This window comes from Symphalangus syndactylus, chromosome 9 (genome assembly GCF_028878055.3).
Source record: "Symphalangus syndactylus isolate Jambi chromosome 9, NHGRI_mSymSyn1-v2.1_pri, whole genome shotgun sequence".
Classification (NCBI taxonomy): domain Eukaryota; kingdom Metazoa; phylum Chordata; class Mammalia; order Primates; family Hylobatidae; genus Symphalangus; species Symphalangus syndactylus.
In genome coordinates this window covers 98,779,781-98,796,166 of record NC_072431.2, presented here as the reverse complement: position 1 = coordinate 98,796,166, position 16,386 = coordinate 98,779,781, and the positions used below count along the sequence as shown (strand labels likewise).

The following is a 16,386-nucleotide window of genomic DNA, read 5'->3' as shown; positions in this document are numbered from 1 at the left end:
ACTCTTTACCCAGGTCAGGCTTTTGACCTCCCCTTGTCCATGTAGACTCCGAGCTCTCCTGCAGTTTCTTCCTTGCTCCTTCCCTGTGACGTCTACGGAATGAAGAGGAACACCTGGCTCTAAGATGTCCCTCACCTGACAGCCATCTGCTTTACCAGTCTCATTTCCTGCTCTGCCCTCAGATGAATCTCCAATTCTGCTCCCCTAAACCACCTCGTGTGTTCCTGCTCCCTCTCCTTTGCTGAAACAAATGAAGTATCTCACCAGTAAGTCCTAGGGCAGACCCCATCTCCTACACAGGCTTTCCTTGATGATCTGTGGTGGAAGCGATCCTTACTTTTTGAAACTCCTATATCACTTTGCTTTTTTGTTAGGACACTGAAAACCTCCTGTCTTGTGTTACCATTATCTGTGTAGGTCACATCTTCTTCAGTAAACTTAAAGCTACTTGAGGACTGTGTAGCACCTACTACCCTGTGTTTAAGAGAGACTGTCTGGAGGAAAGTACAGACTCCTTTCTTTATCATGTGTGACCTCGGGCACTTGCTCTCTTTACCCTAGTTTCTTCCTCTGTAAAATAGGGAGAAGAAAAACAACATAGAGTTGTTGGACAGAATAAATACAGTGAATCCCATGCAGTGTTTAATCCAACGTCCATTGCGTAGTAAGTGCTCAATGCATGTTGGCTATCATTACAAGTGCACATACCAAGAACTCAGTAAATGCTAACTGTAATTACTGTCTTCCTTCTGTTGAAAAGAACTCTGTTAGCAAAGTACTTTATGCACAAAGAATATTACCTACTGCTTGATGAATGAATGAGATGAGGATAAATTATCAGTCTCAGGAGACAATGAAGAAAATGAACTGACTATGGTAGAAGCACGATTATAGGCTGTAGAAGGAACTGAGTTTAGATTGTAAAAAGGGACTTATTTGTGGATGGTTTTGACAGTCAGAAAGATGACTTCATGTGTGATGGAGGAGAGAAAAGACCATTTATTATTTTCTGATGAAGAGTAGCAAATGGAATCCCCAAAGGTCTCCAAACATTTAATGGTACTTCCTGGTTTACTCTCCTAACTCTTCAAAACAGAGCATAGAAGGGAAACCAAAATGTAGACAGGCTGCTGTATCCCACCCAGGACCTTTGCTGCCTTCAGTGCATGATGAACAATGTTTGCTGATGCTGCCTCCAAATACCACCCCCGATTCTCAGGCCTTTAGGCTCAGACTGAATTATACCACTGGCATTCCTGGTTGTGTAATAAATGTGTGTGTGTATATACACACACACTATATATATATATATATATATATATGAATACACATATAAATATGTATGTGTATATATATCTATGTGCAGGCACACACATGCACACACACAAAGAAAACCTACTGGTTCTATTTCCCTGGAAAACTCTGACTAATACAGTAAGGAAGAGCTAAGATATGGTGAGCCTATCCTACAAAAATGCATACTGAGTCCTGCAGCTTATTATTTATAAGAAGCAACTGAGCTCTGGGGTTAAATTCAGGATTTGGGACTTAAATCCAACTCCACTACTTATTATTTGTCTTGGATAAACTATGTAACCTCCCTAAGCCTCAGTGTCATCATCTGTAATTTAACGGAGTTAATGCATACAGAGCCCTTTACAGCAATCCTGGAACATAGTTAGTGCTTAGCAAATGGTAGTACTATGATGGTTAGGATGGTGATTAAAGTAACAAGAGTAGGAACAATTTATTGAATATCTACCTACAGACAAGGGACAGGGCTAAGCGCCTATTTACATTATCACTTATCTTCACAACAATCCTGAAAAGTAGGAATTAATCTACACACATACACACACACAGACACGCACACTCGTTCAAAAAGACTGTAAGTTGTCTAAGCTCTGGCAACCATTAAGGGATTGAGTTGACTTTCTGATTTCCTGATTTGTTAAATCAATGGTTTGTCATGGCTCTGCCAATGTGGTGCCTGACGCTAGGCCCAAGTCAACCAGAGGAATCCTGCCTCTGTCTGCATTATACATTGAACATTATACATTGAACATTAGCAGAAATTTATTTTTTAAAAAAACAAAGATCTCATTGCTATAGAAAAATTTGAAAAACATTGCACTGTGCTAATTGCATCTGACACTTGTAGTCAGGTATCGGTTCTGAGTCGCTTTCATACAAGGAGATGAGTTCCACCACGTGGGAATCCTTTTAAACCACCATCCTAGCAACTCTTAGCTTAATACCACTTGCCCACTGCCAAGAATAATGGCAAGAGCCCTTTTGCAGTTCCTGAATGATTATCTGTGTAATCTTACTATTCCATTATCAAGTCCCAAGATCCTGTATTCCTTTTTTTGTTTGCTTTATGCATTGACCATATTCAACATGACTATATTCAGGAAAATCCAGAGCATGCATTTGAAAATAAATGGTATCCGTGAGCGACACAGAAGAGGGGAGATTTCTGCATTTCTGCTTGAGGTACCGGGTTCATCTCACTAGGGAGTGCCAAACAGTGAGTGCAGGACAGTCGGTGCAGCGCACTGTGCGTGAGCCAAAGCAGGGCAAGGCATTGCCTCACTCGGGAAGCACAAGGGGTCAGGGAGTTCCCTTTCCTAGTCAAAGAAAGGGGTAACAGATGGCACCTGGAAAATCAGGTCAGTCCCACCCTAATACTGCACTTTTCCAACGGGCTTGGAAAATGGCACACCAGGAGATTGTGTCCCGCACCTGGCTCAGAGGGTCCTATGCCCATGGAGTCTCGCTGATTGCTAGCACAGCAGTCTGAGATCAAACTGCAAGGCAGCAGCGAGGCTGGGTGAGGGGTGCCCGCCATTGCCCAGGCTTGCTTAGGTGAACAAAGCAGCCAGGAAGCTCGAACTGGGTGGAGCCCACCACAGCTCAAGGAGGCCTGCCTGCCTCTGTAGGCTCCACCTCTGGGGGCAGGGCACAGACAAACAAAAAAGTCAGCAGGAATCTCTGCAGGCTTAAATGTCCCTGTCTGACAGCTTTGAAGAGAGTAGTGGTTCTCCCAGCACGCAGCTGGAGATCTGAGAATGGACAGACTGCCTCCTAAAGTGGGTCCCTGACCCCTGAACAGCCTAACTGGGAGGCACCCCCCAGTAGGGACAGACTGACACCTCACTCGGCCAGGTACTCCTCTGAGACAAAACTTCCAGAGGAACTATCAGACAGCTGAATTTGTGGTCTCACAAAAATCTGCTGTTCTGCAGCCACTGCTGCTGACACCCAGCCAAACAGGGTCTGGAGTGGACCTCTAGCAAACTCCAACAGACCTGCAGCTGAGGGTCCTGTCTGGTAGAAGGAAAACTAACAAACAGAAAGGACATCCACACCAAAAACACATCTGTACATCACCATCATCAAAGACCAAAAGTAGATAAAACCAAAAAGATGGGGAAAAACAGAGCAGAAAAACTGGAAACTCTAAAAAGCAGAGCACCTCTCCTCCTCCAAAGGAATGCAGTTCCTCACTAGCAATGGAACAAAGCTGGACGGAGAATGACTTTGACGAGTTGACAGAAGAAGGCTTCAGACAATCAAACTACTCCAAGCTATGGGAGGAAATTCAAAACAATAGCAAAGAAGTTAAAAACTTTGAAAAAAATTAGATGAATGGATAACTAGAATAACCAATGGAGAGAAAGGCTTAAAGGAGCTGATTGAGCTGAAAGCCAAGTTTCAAGAATGACACGAAGATTGCAGAAGCCTCGGTAGCCGACGCGATCAACTGGAAGAAAGGGTATCAGTGATGGAAGATGAAATGAATGAAATGAAGCAAGAAGGGAAGTTTAGAGAAAAAATAATAGGAAGAAATGAACAAAGCCTCCAAGAAATTTGGGACTATGTGAAAAGACCAAACCTACATCTGATTGGTGTACCTGAAATGACGGGGAGAATGGAACCAAGTTGGAAAACACTCTGCAAGATATTATCCAGGAGAACTTCCCCAATCTAGCAAGGCAGGCCAACATTCAGATTCAGGAAATACAGAGAACACCACAAAGATACTCCTCGAGAAGAGCAACTCCAAGACACATAATTGTCAGATTCACCAAAGTTGAAATGAAGGAAAAAATGTTAAGCGCAGCCAGAAAGAAAGGTCGGGTTACCCACAAAGGGAAGCCCATCAGACTAACAGCTGATCTCTCAGCAGAAACTCTACAAGTCAGAAGAGAGTGGGGGCCGATATTCAACATTCTTAAAAGAATTTTCAACCCAGAATCTCATATCTAGCCAAACTAAGCTTCATAACTGAAGGAGAAATAAAATACTTTACAGACAAGCAAATGCTGAGTGATTTTGTCACCACCAGGCCTGCCCTAAAAGAGCTCCTGAAGGAAGCACTAAACATAGAAAGGAACAACCAGTACCAGCCACTGCAAAAACATGCCAAATTGTAAAGACCATCGAGGCTAGGAAGAAACTGCATCAACTAATGAGCAAAATAACCAGCTGACATCATAATGACAGGATCAAATTCACACATAACAATATTAACTTTAAATGGGCTAAATGCTCCAATTAAAAGACACAGACTGGCAAATTGGATAAAGAGTCAAGACCCATCAGTGTGCTGTATTCAGGAAACCCATCTCACGTGCAGAGACACCCATAGACTCAAAATAAAGGGATGGAGGAAGATCTATCAAGCAAATGGAAAACAAAAAAAGGCAGGGGTTGCAATCCTAGTCTCTGATAAAATAGACTTTAAACCAATAAAGATCAAAAGAGACAAAGAAGGCCATTACCTAATGGTAAAGGGATCAATTCAACAAGAAGAGCTAACTATCTTAAATATATATGCACCCAACACAGGAGCACCCAGATTCATAAAGCAAGTAGTGTGTGACCTACAAAGGGACTTAAACTCCCACACAATAATAATGGGAGACTTTAACACCCCACTGTCAACATTGGACAGATCAACGAGACAGAAAGTTAATAAGGATATCCAGGAATTGAACCCAACTCTGCACAAAGTGGACCTAATAGACATCTACAGAACTCTCCACCCCAAATCAACAGAATATACATTTTTTTCAGCACCACACCACACTTATTCCAAAATCGACCACATAGTTGGAAGTAAAGCTCTCCTCAGCAAATGTAAAAGAACAGAAATTATAACAAACTGTCTCTCAGATAACAGTGCAATCAAACTAGAACTCAGGATTAAGAAACTCACTCAAAACCACTCAACTACATGGAATCTGAACAACCTGCTCCTGAATGACTACTGGGTACATAACGAAATGAAGGCAGAAATAAAGATGTTCTTTGAAACCAACGAGAACAAAAGACACAACATACCAGAAACTCTGGGACACATTCAAAGCAGTGTGTAGAGGGAAATTTATAGCACTAAATGCCCACAAGAGAAAGCAGGAAAGATCCAAAATTGACACCCTAACATCACAATTAAAAGAACTAGAAAAGCAAGAGCAAACACATTCAAAAGCTAGCAGAAGGCTAGAAATAACTAAAATCAGAGCAGAACTGAAGGAAATAGAGACACAAAAAACCCTTCAAAAAATTAATGAATCCAGGAGCTGGCTTTTTGAAAAGATCAACAAAATTGATAGACTGCTAGCAAGACTAATAAAGAAGAAAAGAGAGAAGAATCAAATAGATGCAATAAAAAATGAAAAAGGGGATATCACCACCGATCCCACAGAAATACAATCTACCATCAGAGAATACTACAAACACCTCTACGCAAATAAACTAGAAAATCTAGAAGAAATGGATAAATTCCTCGACAAATACACCCTCCCAAGACTAAACCAGGAAGGAGTTGAATCCCTGAATAGACCAATAACAGGCTCTGAAATTGTGGCAATAATCAATAGCTTACCAACCAAAAAGAGTCCAGGACCTGATGGATTCACAGCCAAATTCTACCAGAGGTACAAGGAGGAACTGGTACCATTCCTTCTGAAACTATTCCAATTGATAGAAAAAGAGGAAATCCTCCCTAACACATTTTATGAGGCCAGCATTGTCCTGATACCAAAGCCTGGCAGAGACATAACCAAAAAAGAGAATTTCAGACCAATATCCTTGATGAACATTGATGCAAAAATCCTCAATAAAATACTGGCAAACCAAATCCAGCAGCACATCAAAAAGCTTATACACCATAATCAAGTGGGCTTCATCCCTGGGATGCAAGGCTGGTTCAACATACACAAATCAATAAATGTAATCCAGCATATAAACAGAACCAAAGACAAAAACCACATGATTATCTCAATAGATGCAGAAAAGGCCTTTGACAAAATTCAACAACGCTTCATGCTAAAAACTCTCAATAAATTAGGTATTGATGGGACGTATCTCAAAATAACAAGAGCTATCTATGACAAACCCACAGCCAATATCATACTGAATGGGCAAAAACTGGAAGCATTCCCTCTGAAAACTGGCACAAGACAGGGATGCCCTCTCTCACCACTCCTATTCAACATAGTGCTGGAAGTTCTGGCCAGGGCAATCAGGAAGGAGAAGGAAATAAAGGATATTCAATTAGGAAAAGAGGAAGTCAAATTGTCCCTGTTTGCAGATGACATAATTGTATATCTAGAAAACCCCATCATCTCAGCCCAAAATCTCCTTAAGCTCATTAGCAACTGCAGCAAAGTCTCAGGATACAAAATTAATATACAAAAATCACAAGCATTCTTGTACACCAATCACAGACAAACAGAGAGCCAAATCATGAGTGAACTCCCATTCACAATTGCTTCAAAGAGAATAAAATACCTAGGAATCCAACCTACAAGGGATGTGAAGGACCTCTTCAAGGAGAACTACAAACCACTGCTCAATGAAATAAAAGAGGATACAAACAAATGGAAGAACATTCCATGTTCATGGGTTGGAAGAATCAATATCGTGAACATGGCCATACTGCCCAAGGTAATTTATAGATTCAATGCCATCCCCATCAAGCTACCAATGACTTTCTTCACAGAATTGGAAAAAACTACTTTAAAGTTCATATGGAACCAAAAAAGAGCCTGCATCACCATATCAATCCTAAGCCAAAAGAACAAAGCTGGTCACATCACGCTACCTGACTTCAAACTATACTACAAGGCTACAGTAACCAAAACAGCATGGTACTGGTACCACAACAGAGACATAGATCAATGGAACAGAACAGAGCCCTCAGAAATGATGCCGCATATCTACAACTATCTGATCTTTGACAAACCTGACAAAAACAAGAAATGGGGAAAGGATTCCCTATTTAATAAATGGTGCTGGGAAAACTGGCTAGCCATATGTAGAAAGCTGAAACTGGATCCCTTCCTTACACCTTATACAAAAATTAATTCACGATGGATCAAAGACTTACATGTTAGACCTAAAACCATAAAAACCCTAGAAGAAAACCTAGGCAAAACCATTCAGGACATAGGTGTGGGCAAGGACTTCATGTCTAAAACACCAAAAGCAATGGCAACAAAAGCCAAAATTGACAAATGGGATCTAATTAAACTAAAGAGCTTCTGCACAGCAAACGAAACTACCATCAGAGTGAACAGGCAACCTATAGAATGGGAGAAAATTTTTGCAACCTAGTCATCTGACAAAGGGCTAATATCCAGAATCTACAATGAACTCAAACAAATTTACAAGAAAAAAAAACCAACCCCATCAAAAAGTGGGCAAAGGACATGAACAGACACTTCTCAAAAGAAGACATTTATGCAGCCAAAAAACACATGAAAAAATGCTCATCATCATGGGCCGTCAGAGAAATGCAAATCAAAACCACAATGAGATACCATCTCACACCAGTCAGAATGGCCATCATTAAAAAGTCAGGAAACAACAGGTTCTGGTGAGGATGTGGAGAAATAGGAACACTTTTACACTGTTGGTGGGACTGTAAACTAGTTCAACCATTGTGGAAGTCAGTGTGGCGATTCCTCAGGGATCTAGAACTAGAAATACCATTTGACCCAGCCATCCCATTACTGGGTATACACCCAAAGGACTATAAATCATGCTGCTATAAAGACACATGCACAGGTATGTTTCTTGCGGCACTATTCACAATAGCAAAGACTTGGAACCAACCCAAATGTCCAACAATGATAGACTGGATTAAGAAAATGTGGCACATATACACCATGGAATACTATGCAGCCATAAGAAATGATGAGTTCATGTCCTTTGTAGGGACATGGATCAAACTGGAAAACATCATTCTCAGTAAACTATCGCAAGGACAAAAAACCAAACACTGCATGTTCTCACTCATAGGTGGGAATTGAACAATGAGAACTCATGGACACAGGAAGGGGAACATCACACTCTGGGGACTGTTGTGAGGTGGGGGGAGGGGGGAGGGATAGTGTTAGGAGATATACCTAATGCTAAATGACGAGTTAATGGGTGCAGCAAACCAACATGGCACATGGATACATATGTAACAAACCTGCACATTGTGCACATGTACCCTAAAACCTAAAGTATAACAATAAAATTAAAAAAAAAAAAAGTTTGAGGCAGCACTTTGGGAGGCCGAGGCAGGCAGATCACGAGATCAGGAGTTCGAGCCCAGCCTGGTCAATATGGTGAAACCCCTGTCTCTACTAAAAAGATCAGCCGCGTGTGGTGGAGTGTGCCTGTAGTCCCAGCTACTCAGGAAAGCTGAGGCAGGAGAATTGCTAAAAAAAAAAAAAAAAAAAAAAAAAAAAAAAAAAAAGAAAAAAGAAAATAAATGGTATCATTGTACTAAATATTTGCAGAAAGTTAGCATAGCAAACCTTTTGATTAAGAGACCAAACTCAAGTTTAGAGTCATCTCATTTAAATGAAAATGAAAAAGAAGAAAAAGTAAAATCACACTATGTGATTATTTTCAAATCTAGAAATCAGCCAAGGAAAAATGTGGCCTCTTCTACATTAAAGCACAGGGTCCTACCCTGTATTAATTTCATTCCATCCAGATTCCATTTTAGTATTCAAAGCCAAAAGCTTTGAAAAGGTAAGATCAATTTGAGAAACAATACTTGGAAACTCAAGTCACATCTTTTCCTTGATTTCATTTCGCATGAGTGAAGACCCAAGTTGCATCATGGAGACAAAAAGATGAAACCCTGAAGGTTGCTCTGAACCACAGTGTATGCATAGGTCATGTAGATTTGTGTAAGGATATTCGTTTTTTAGCCCACAGAAAAACACTCCCCGGAAAAAATGTTGCATTAGGTTTTGTTTATTTAACAGATATTCTCTTATAGGTGAATTATTGTCTGCAGATCTGGAGCCCTTTTTTTTTCTTCAAAAGCAAATAATTCTGCTAAAGATGAAAAAATAAAATTAAAAGACTTTTTGAAGACACAAGACTCTGGTCTGTTGTAATTGTTTTTTCTTTGTTGAGAAAATAATCAGTTTCCAGGGTGTAACACATGTCGAACAAAATAGAACATTTGTAAAGAGGTTAGAGTATCAAAGTGTTGTCTCTTTGAGAAGAAAAAGTTTTAGAGTGTTTTAATGTGGAATGGTGGGTTGCATATGTAATTTCAAATTGTAATTTAAAACAATAGATAGTTCATGATGTGCAAGAATTGTAGGTTATTAAAAGCCTTGTCAAATTGTTTTTCTTGAAAATTGAGAGAACAGGAACAGAAGCCAAAATATGGATGGCACTCTTCTCTAACCCAAACTCAGCCTCTAATTGCCTAATCTTAAAACATTGGCAGATCAGAGGTTGGTATGGGATGCTTCCTCTCAGAATCTATCCCCAATTAAGAAAGAACCCTTCACATCAAGAATGATTTCAGATCATAAGAATCAAATTGAAGATTTTTACTTTTTGAGTACTTTAAGAACTCAATGCCATCCAATGCTGCTAATCCCCTCCAAAACTCAGAGCCAAACCTTATCTTATTCATTCATCAGGAAAATGAAAGAAAACATTTCCTAAATGTACCAATGCTTTCTTCATTCCCATGATCATCCAGTAATTGCTTATTTGCTCACGGCAATCTACCAGAGTCACAAGGCATCTATATTTTTCTTTTTAAAAACTGAAAGTATTTGGGGATATTTTATAACTGTGTAGTTGATGCGATTTAAGAAATAATGTTTCCAGTATTCTCTATCCCCGAAACCAAGTGTTTATATATATATTTTTAGAGTCACTTGTTTCTACTTTGGATCATTTATATTCTTCTACGGACATGGATAGGCATTTGTCAAATGCATTGCTTTGTTAGCAACTCCTATGTATAAAATAAATAATTTACTTATATTTTGTGTTACACGCTGTGCTGAAAGCTGTTGAACCTTGTGAACTTCACATTGTTTTGAGGAGTACATTGACAGTGATACATTGGAAGGGGAGATTTCCTGCCTGGGGCAGCAGCAGCACTCTGATTCCTGCCCAGCCTCACTCTTTCCCTGTCTGTTCCACACAGCCCCAAACTCCACCAACCTCTCTGCTTCTTCTTCTGCCCCCAGTGGAGGCTTCAGGGCCAGATAGTGCAAGGGGTAGACCAGGCTATTTGTTCATCACTTGGTCACTATATGTGTAGACTTTTGTATTTTGTTTCAGAAAACAATCCCTTATTCTCCATTTAATCTGAATAAATGTAGAGCCACACATTTGCTTTCTCTGAAAACTACTTATTAAACTAGGGGTGTTCCTTGAAGCTTCAGTCTCTTTTCTTGTAGTTTGGTGGTCTGCTTCTGAAAAGCTCTATATTGCAGGAAAACTTTGTGTGGCCTTCTGCAAAACACTCAAATCATGTAGAGCTATAGCAGAAACTTCCAACTCTATTTTACTCACCTTTTTAGCTTTCATAACATCTGATAATAACAGTACCTAGCTGATATGATTTGGCTGTGTCCCCACCCAAATCTCATCTTGAATTGTAGTTCCCATAATCCCCACGTGTCATGGAGGGACCCGGTGGGAGGTAATTTAATCATGGGTGCAGTTGTCCTCATGTTGTTCTCATGATAGTGAGTTCTCATGAAATCTCATGATCGTTTTATAAGGCACATTTCTCCCTTTTGTTTGGCATCTCTCCTTCCTGCCGCCATGTGAAGAAGGACATGTTTGCTTCACCCTCCACCATGACTGTAAGTTTCCTGAGGCCTCTCTGGTATGGCTGAACTGTGAGTCAATTAAACCTCTTTCCTTTATAAATTACCCAGTCTTGGTAATTTATCTATGTCTTTATTAGCAGCCTGAGAACGGACTAATACACTAACCCATTGTCACTTTTCTATTAATGCTTATTAAAATAAATTTCTAAAAACTGCTTTTCTGTCTATAAAACAATGTTTGGGGATTTCTTTATGATCAAAGGGAAATATCTAAACATATATCTATGTAAAGCCATGGTCTACTATATCATATAATATTCCCTTTATAAAGACACATAATAGAAATTTATTTTAAATCGCTAACAAGAAAGGTTAGATTGTTCCGGAGCAATTGATTTATTTATTCTGAAAATTGATTGTGTTCCTCCCCCATTTTTTTGTCTGTTTATTTTTCTGTTTTGGTTTGGTTAAGGAAATCCAAGACTGTTTTGCAGCCCACCTCTGGCTACTGTACATAAAAGGAGCACAAAACTTTTTGAAGAATTATTATTTCTGACTTTATCTTGTCAGCCCTTATTTTTCCATTCTTCTGATATCTTCATCTTTTTTCATCATGGTGTTTTTTATGTTCCTTTCTGTAAACCACCTCAAATCTCTTTGACAGGGCATTGTACAAGCCAATTAATACCACATACATATTCATTTAAATATGAAAATACATATCTAGAGAAAACTAAGCAGTATTACCATTAGAAAGTCAATCATGCAATATGTATTATATATAATATACACATATATGTATGTGTATATGTGTGTATACACATATATATACACACATATATATGTCTATATATACTGTTTCAATTACAAATAAAACACTTAGAAATAATGTTGATGAGAAAAAGAAATGTGATGAAGCTCCTGGTTGCAAGGGAATCAGATTTGTTGAACAGGGTAGAGATAAGCTCAAGAAAAGGTAATATCAGTAAAAGTCACACATAGAAATTCAGTACCACAAGAGAGGTATGTGATCGTCAAATAAGTCTATATTAGTCAGTTTTCCACATTCAGAATCATGTTGATGAATATGATAGCCTGCTGCCTATTTTGAGCATCCAATAAGCCCTGTAGTTTATATATATATATAACAATGTCAATTAGAAAGTGTGTTTCTACCTAGGATGCATGATATCATTATCTCTAGAATATAATAAAGAAAATGTTAAGACCTTGCAAAGCTATTGACTGCTATCTTCTGTGCTTGATTCACCTGAGAATCATTGACCCCACAGGGAAAGATAGTCTTTGGAAGAAAACTTACATAATTGGGAATATTGGGCCAGGCACGGTGGGTCACGCCTGTAATCCCAGCACTTTGGGAGCCCGAGGTGGGCGGATCACCTGAAGTCAGGAGTTCGAGACCAGCCTGGGCAATGTGGTGAATCCCCATCTCTACTAATAATACAAAAATTAGCCAGGCGTGGTGGCATGTGCCTGTAATCCCAGCTACTTGGGAGGCTGAGGTAGGAGAATCGCTTGAACCTGTGAGGCAGAGGTTGCAGTGAGCCAAGATCCTGCCATGGCACTCCAACCTGGGGCAACAAGAGCGAAACTCCGTCTCAAAAAATAATTATAATAATATTGGGAATACTGTTGTCTCTATTAATTCTTCTAAGTAAAAGTCAGTACTCCCATCACACTTGCCATCTTTCTTCATTACTTCATTAATTTCCCTCTGCCTACTCCCTTCAGTTGATATTCCCCAAGTATCTCTCTTTGAATCTCTTCCCATTTTTCCTGAGCAATCGCATTTGCACCTTTGATTCTCCAAGTACAGATGGCTCACATATGCATATATCTAACTCAGACCTCTGCTCTCCATTCCAAATGGTTATGGTTATTGGAGTCATCATTTCCTTCTCTAAACCAGCTCTATGTGACCTATGCTACCTGTATCAGGTAATACTGTCATCACTTTTACTTTTGTAGGATGCCAGTCCTTCCAGAAACCTAGTGAGCTGGAAAAGTGATATTGTTCAAGGGCACCCAGATATTGCCTCTATTTATCTACCCTGGAAGGGAATATGGTCCTGCTGGCACTAATTTTGAGTAAGGACCAGAAGAACCCAATATCCACTAAAATGTCCTTAAATGAACATACAGAGATTTTAGTAAAGATTATTCTAAAGTGATGAGGTCACTCCTAAGTAGAAAAAAATGAAATGAAGCAAACATTTGGCTGATTCTCAGATCTGGAAGAGGAAGACTCTACTCTCCACAGACAGAATCATCTCTGTGTGTCCCACCAAGAAGCTCAATACCTGGAAAAAAATCCCAGTAGGCTGTATTTGTTCCCACCTGTGTGGGCGCTGCACTTTCAATAAGATTTTGGAACCTGGGCCAATTAGGAACTCGCAGTGTTTTTGTGTCTGAGTGTGTGTATGTGTCTGTGTTGTGTAGATGTATGTGACTCTGTGTGACTTTATGCATGTATGTGTGCTGGATTTTGTCCTGTAAATGTGTAAGTAACCTAAAATGCTAGTTACCTTATCCAGAATTCCAAGAATTATCTTTGAATCCTTCCATAATCGGTAAGAAAATTATATAAAACCCTCAATTCACTTCCCATTCCTACTTCTACTGCCTTGATTCTGCCCTTTTTATCACACTGCTAGATGATTTCCAAATTCCTCTAGGTGATTTCTTTTCTCTAATATTTATCCCTCTGATCCATATTTATACCAAAACAACCAAAAATCTGATTGTGCGATTCTCTAATTTAAGTCTTCAATGGGTTCTTATTGCATGCAAGATGTAGTCTTAACTCTTCCTTGTCCTACAAAGCCCCGTGATCCCACCCCTATCTGGCTTTATCCCATCCAAATTCCTCTTCAAACCCTGTATGCCACTTATAACTCCCAGTGAGGGACACTGCTGTGCCTCCTCAGTCCTCTATCCAGCTATTGCCTGTCTGTGAATCCTCTTCATACTCTCCGATTCTCATGGGCTCCTTTTCCTGGCTCCAGCTAGAAAACTGTAGCTTTGGATTCCCTGCACTATCATGAACTTCCTGCAGTTGGGTCTACCTCAGGGAAAAGTGGGCAAGACGAGAGAGTCTGCAGAGCCTCTACTGCTGTAGCTGCTAGCCCCGATTCCGCCACCACTGCTGCTGCTCTTGTCACCGCATCATAATGCCATTTGTTACCGGTACATGTCGGGAGTAGGACTGTGATAGGCAAAAGATTTCTGCTTTCCAGGGGCTTCTTTCCCAGTCTTCTGGCCTGAGAGAGAGAGTTTGTCTTGCAGCTTTTTCTGTTAGCACCTTTTGCACAGTTTCCAGATTGAGATTGCTCTAGAATTTATGCTAGAAAATATCTGAGGAAATAAAAAAGCAGGAAATTTTTTCCATAGTTGCTTTTCTTTGAGTTTTTTATTCTCTCCTCCAGTTGACCTGCTATTATTTACTTTTCAGAGTTCTCAGCTTCATATATTCTGTTCAGGACTTTTAACTGTGCTTAGTGGAAAACATAGCATGTACTTATGCCATCTGAACCAGAAATGAAATTTGCCAACCTAATTGTATTTAATATTCTCTTATTATAGTAAAAATTGCTGACATTTGCTTACCATGTGCTAATACTGTGCTAAGTTCTTTATATGCATAATTTACATACCATATTTGGGAAATTTTCAACCATTATTTATTCAAATATATTTCTGCACCTATTTCTTTCTCTTCTTTTTCCAGGAGTACAGTAGCTCAAATATAATAACTTCTGATATTGTCTCACAGTTCTTTGAGTCTCTGTTCATTTTCTTATCAAACTTTTTTTAGAATAACAAACATTTCAAGTAAATAGGATCATCCCCATTTTAAAGATTAGGAAACAGAAGCTTCCAGAGATTAAGTGATTTGCTCAGTGTCACACAACTAGAAAACCAGGTATGATCCCAGGTTGGTCTAACTCCAGAACCAAACTCTGAACCACTGTCCAGTATAACAATGGCCAGCTCTGTCATGCAGCCCAAGTTAGGCCAGAGCCAGAGACATTCCAATTACAGGTGAGGAGTAGGCAGCAGTCTGCTCTGAAACCCATGTTTTTCTAGCTTTCAGCATTGATTAGGTCAAGTTGAAAGATGTACTTATGCACAGTGCCAGTTGAGATTTAATATTGCTTTGTGTTAGTTATTGGGCAGGTGTTTGTTTAAAGGAAGTGGAAACAGGTGTGTGGGCCCTGATTCAATTACATGATGAAGGGGGACACACTGATCCATGGCCACTTTCAAGGAGAGATGATGATTGTGCTAATTAATCATCTGTCTGTCAGAACAAAATAAAACATAATAGAAAATGATGTTCCAGTTGCCATAAGAATGGGACACAGACTCACATGTCTGGCTCTCCCAACAACCAGATGCAACTGTTTATGATGACAAGAATTAAGATGCAGTACCTGAATCCTCCTGGATTATCATGCCTGAGATGGCTTGAAGGAAAGGTGCTTTATAAACTTTTGCTAACAGCACAGGACCTCATCCAACAGGAATAGCCTCTCAAAGCAACCTTTCCCTTCAAAGAGATTGAGTCTTTTCACATCATGACGATATCCCTGAAAAATGGCTGGAAGGGACATTTTCCATTCTATGTCTTGGGAAACTCAATTTACCTCACCTGATCAAGACATCCATGCTCATAATGTAGTATCATAATAATATTTAACTCATTCTTTCCTTTATCTACTTGCCACTCAACAGCCAGAGTGGCCTTTTATAAACATAAATCAGGTATATTGGCCACCTACTTAAGAACCTCCGAAGGCTCTTCAGTACATTTAAAATGGAAGCTCAACTCCTTACCAAGATCTGCAAACTGCTACATGACCTGACCTTGCATAGCTCTCTGACCTAATTTCATGCCATTTCCTTCCTCCTTCCTCTCTCACTGTGTTGCAACATCATGACTTCATGGGTCTTCTTGCTATTTTCTGAATGCATTAAAGCTCATTCTCATGCCAGGGGCTCTTCCCTCTTTGCATTTGCTTTTCTACTTTTCCCAGATATTCACATTGCTGGTGTCTTCTCATTTAGATCTCTGTTCAAATGTCACCTCTTCAAAAAGACTTCATTGACAATTATATCCAAAATGAGGCTCTTCCTACACACATCTCTGCACAGTCTATATCCATTGACCCTATTTTGTTTCTTTCATAGCATGTATTATTTGTATTTTTATTTACTAGCTGTCTCTCCTACTGAAATGTAAGCCTTATGGAAGAGAAAC

General features: G+C 39.6%; 1 protein-coding gene and 1 long non-coding RNA gene across 2 annotated transcripts in view; one reads left to right on the top strand and one right to left on the bottom strand.

Annotated features, from left to right (window-relative positions):
* Positions 1-709, top strand: part of ITPRID1 (ITPR interacting domain containing 1) — a 115,005-nt gene extending 114,296 nt beyond the window's left edge. Inside the window, exon 15 of the mRNA XM_063609698.1 lies at positions 14-709. The gene's annotated coding sequence lies outside the window, so the exon portion shown is untranslated. The remainder of the gene's footprint in view (positions 1-13) is intronic.
* LOC134731444 (uncharacterized) overlaps positions 1-16,386 on the bottom strand; it is a 115,120-nt gene that overhangs the window by 67,412 nt on the left and 31,322 nt on the right. The window lies entirely within an intron of this gene.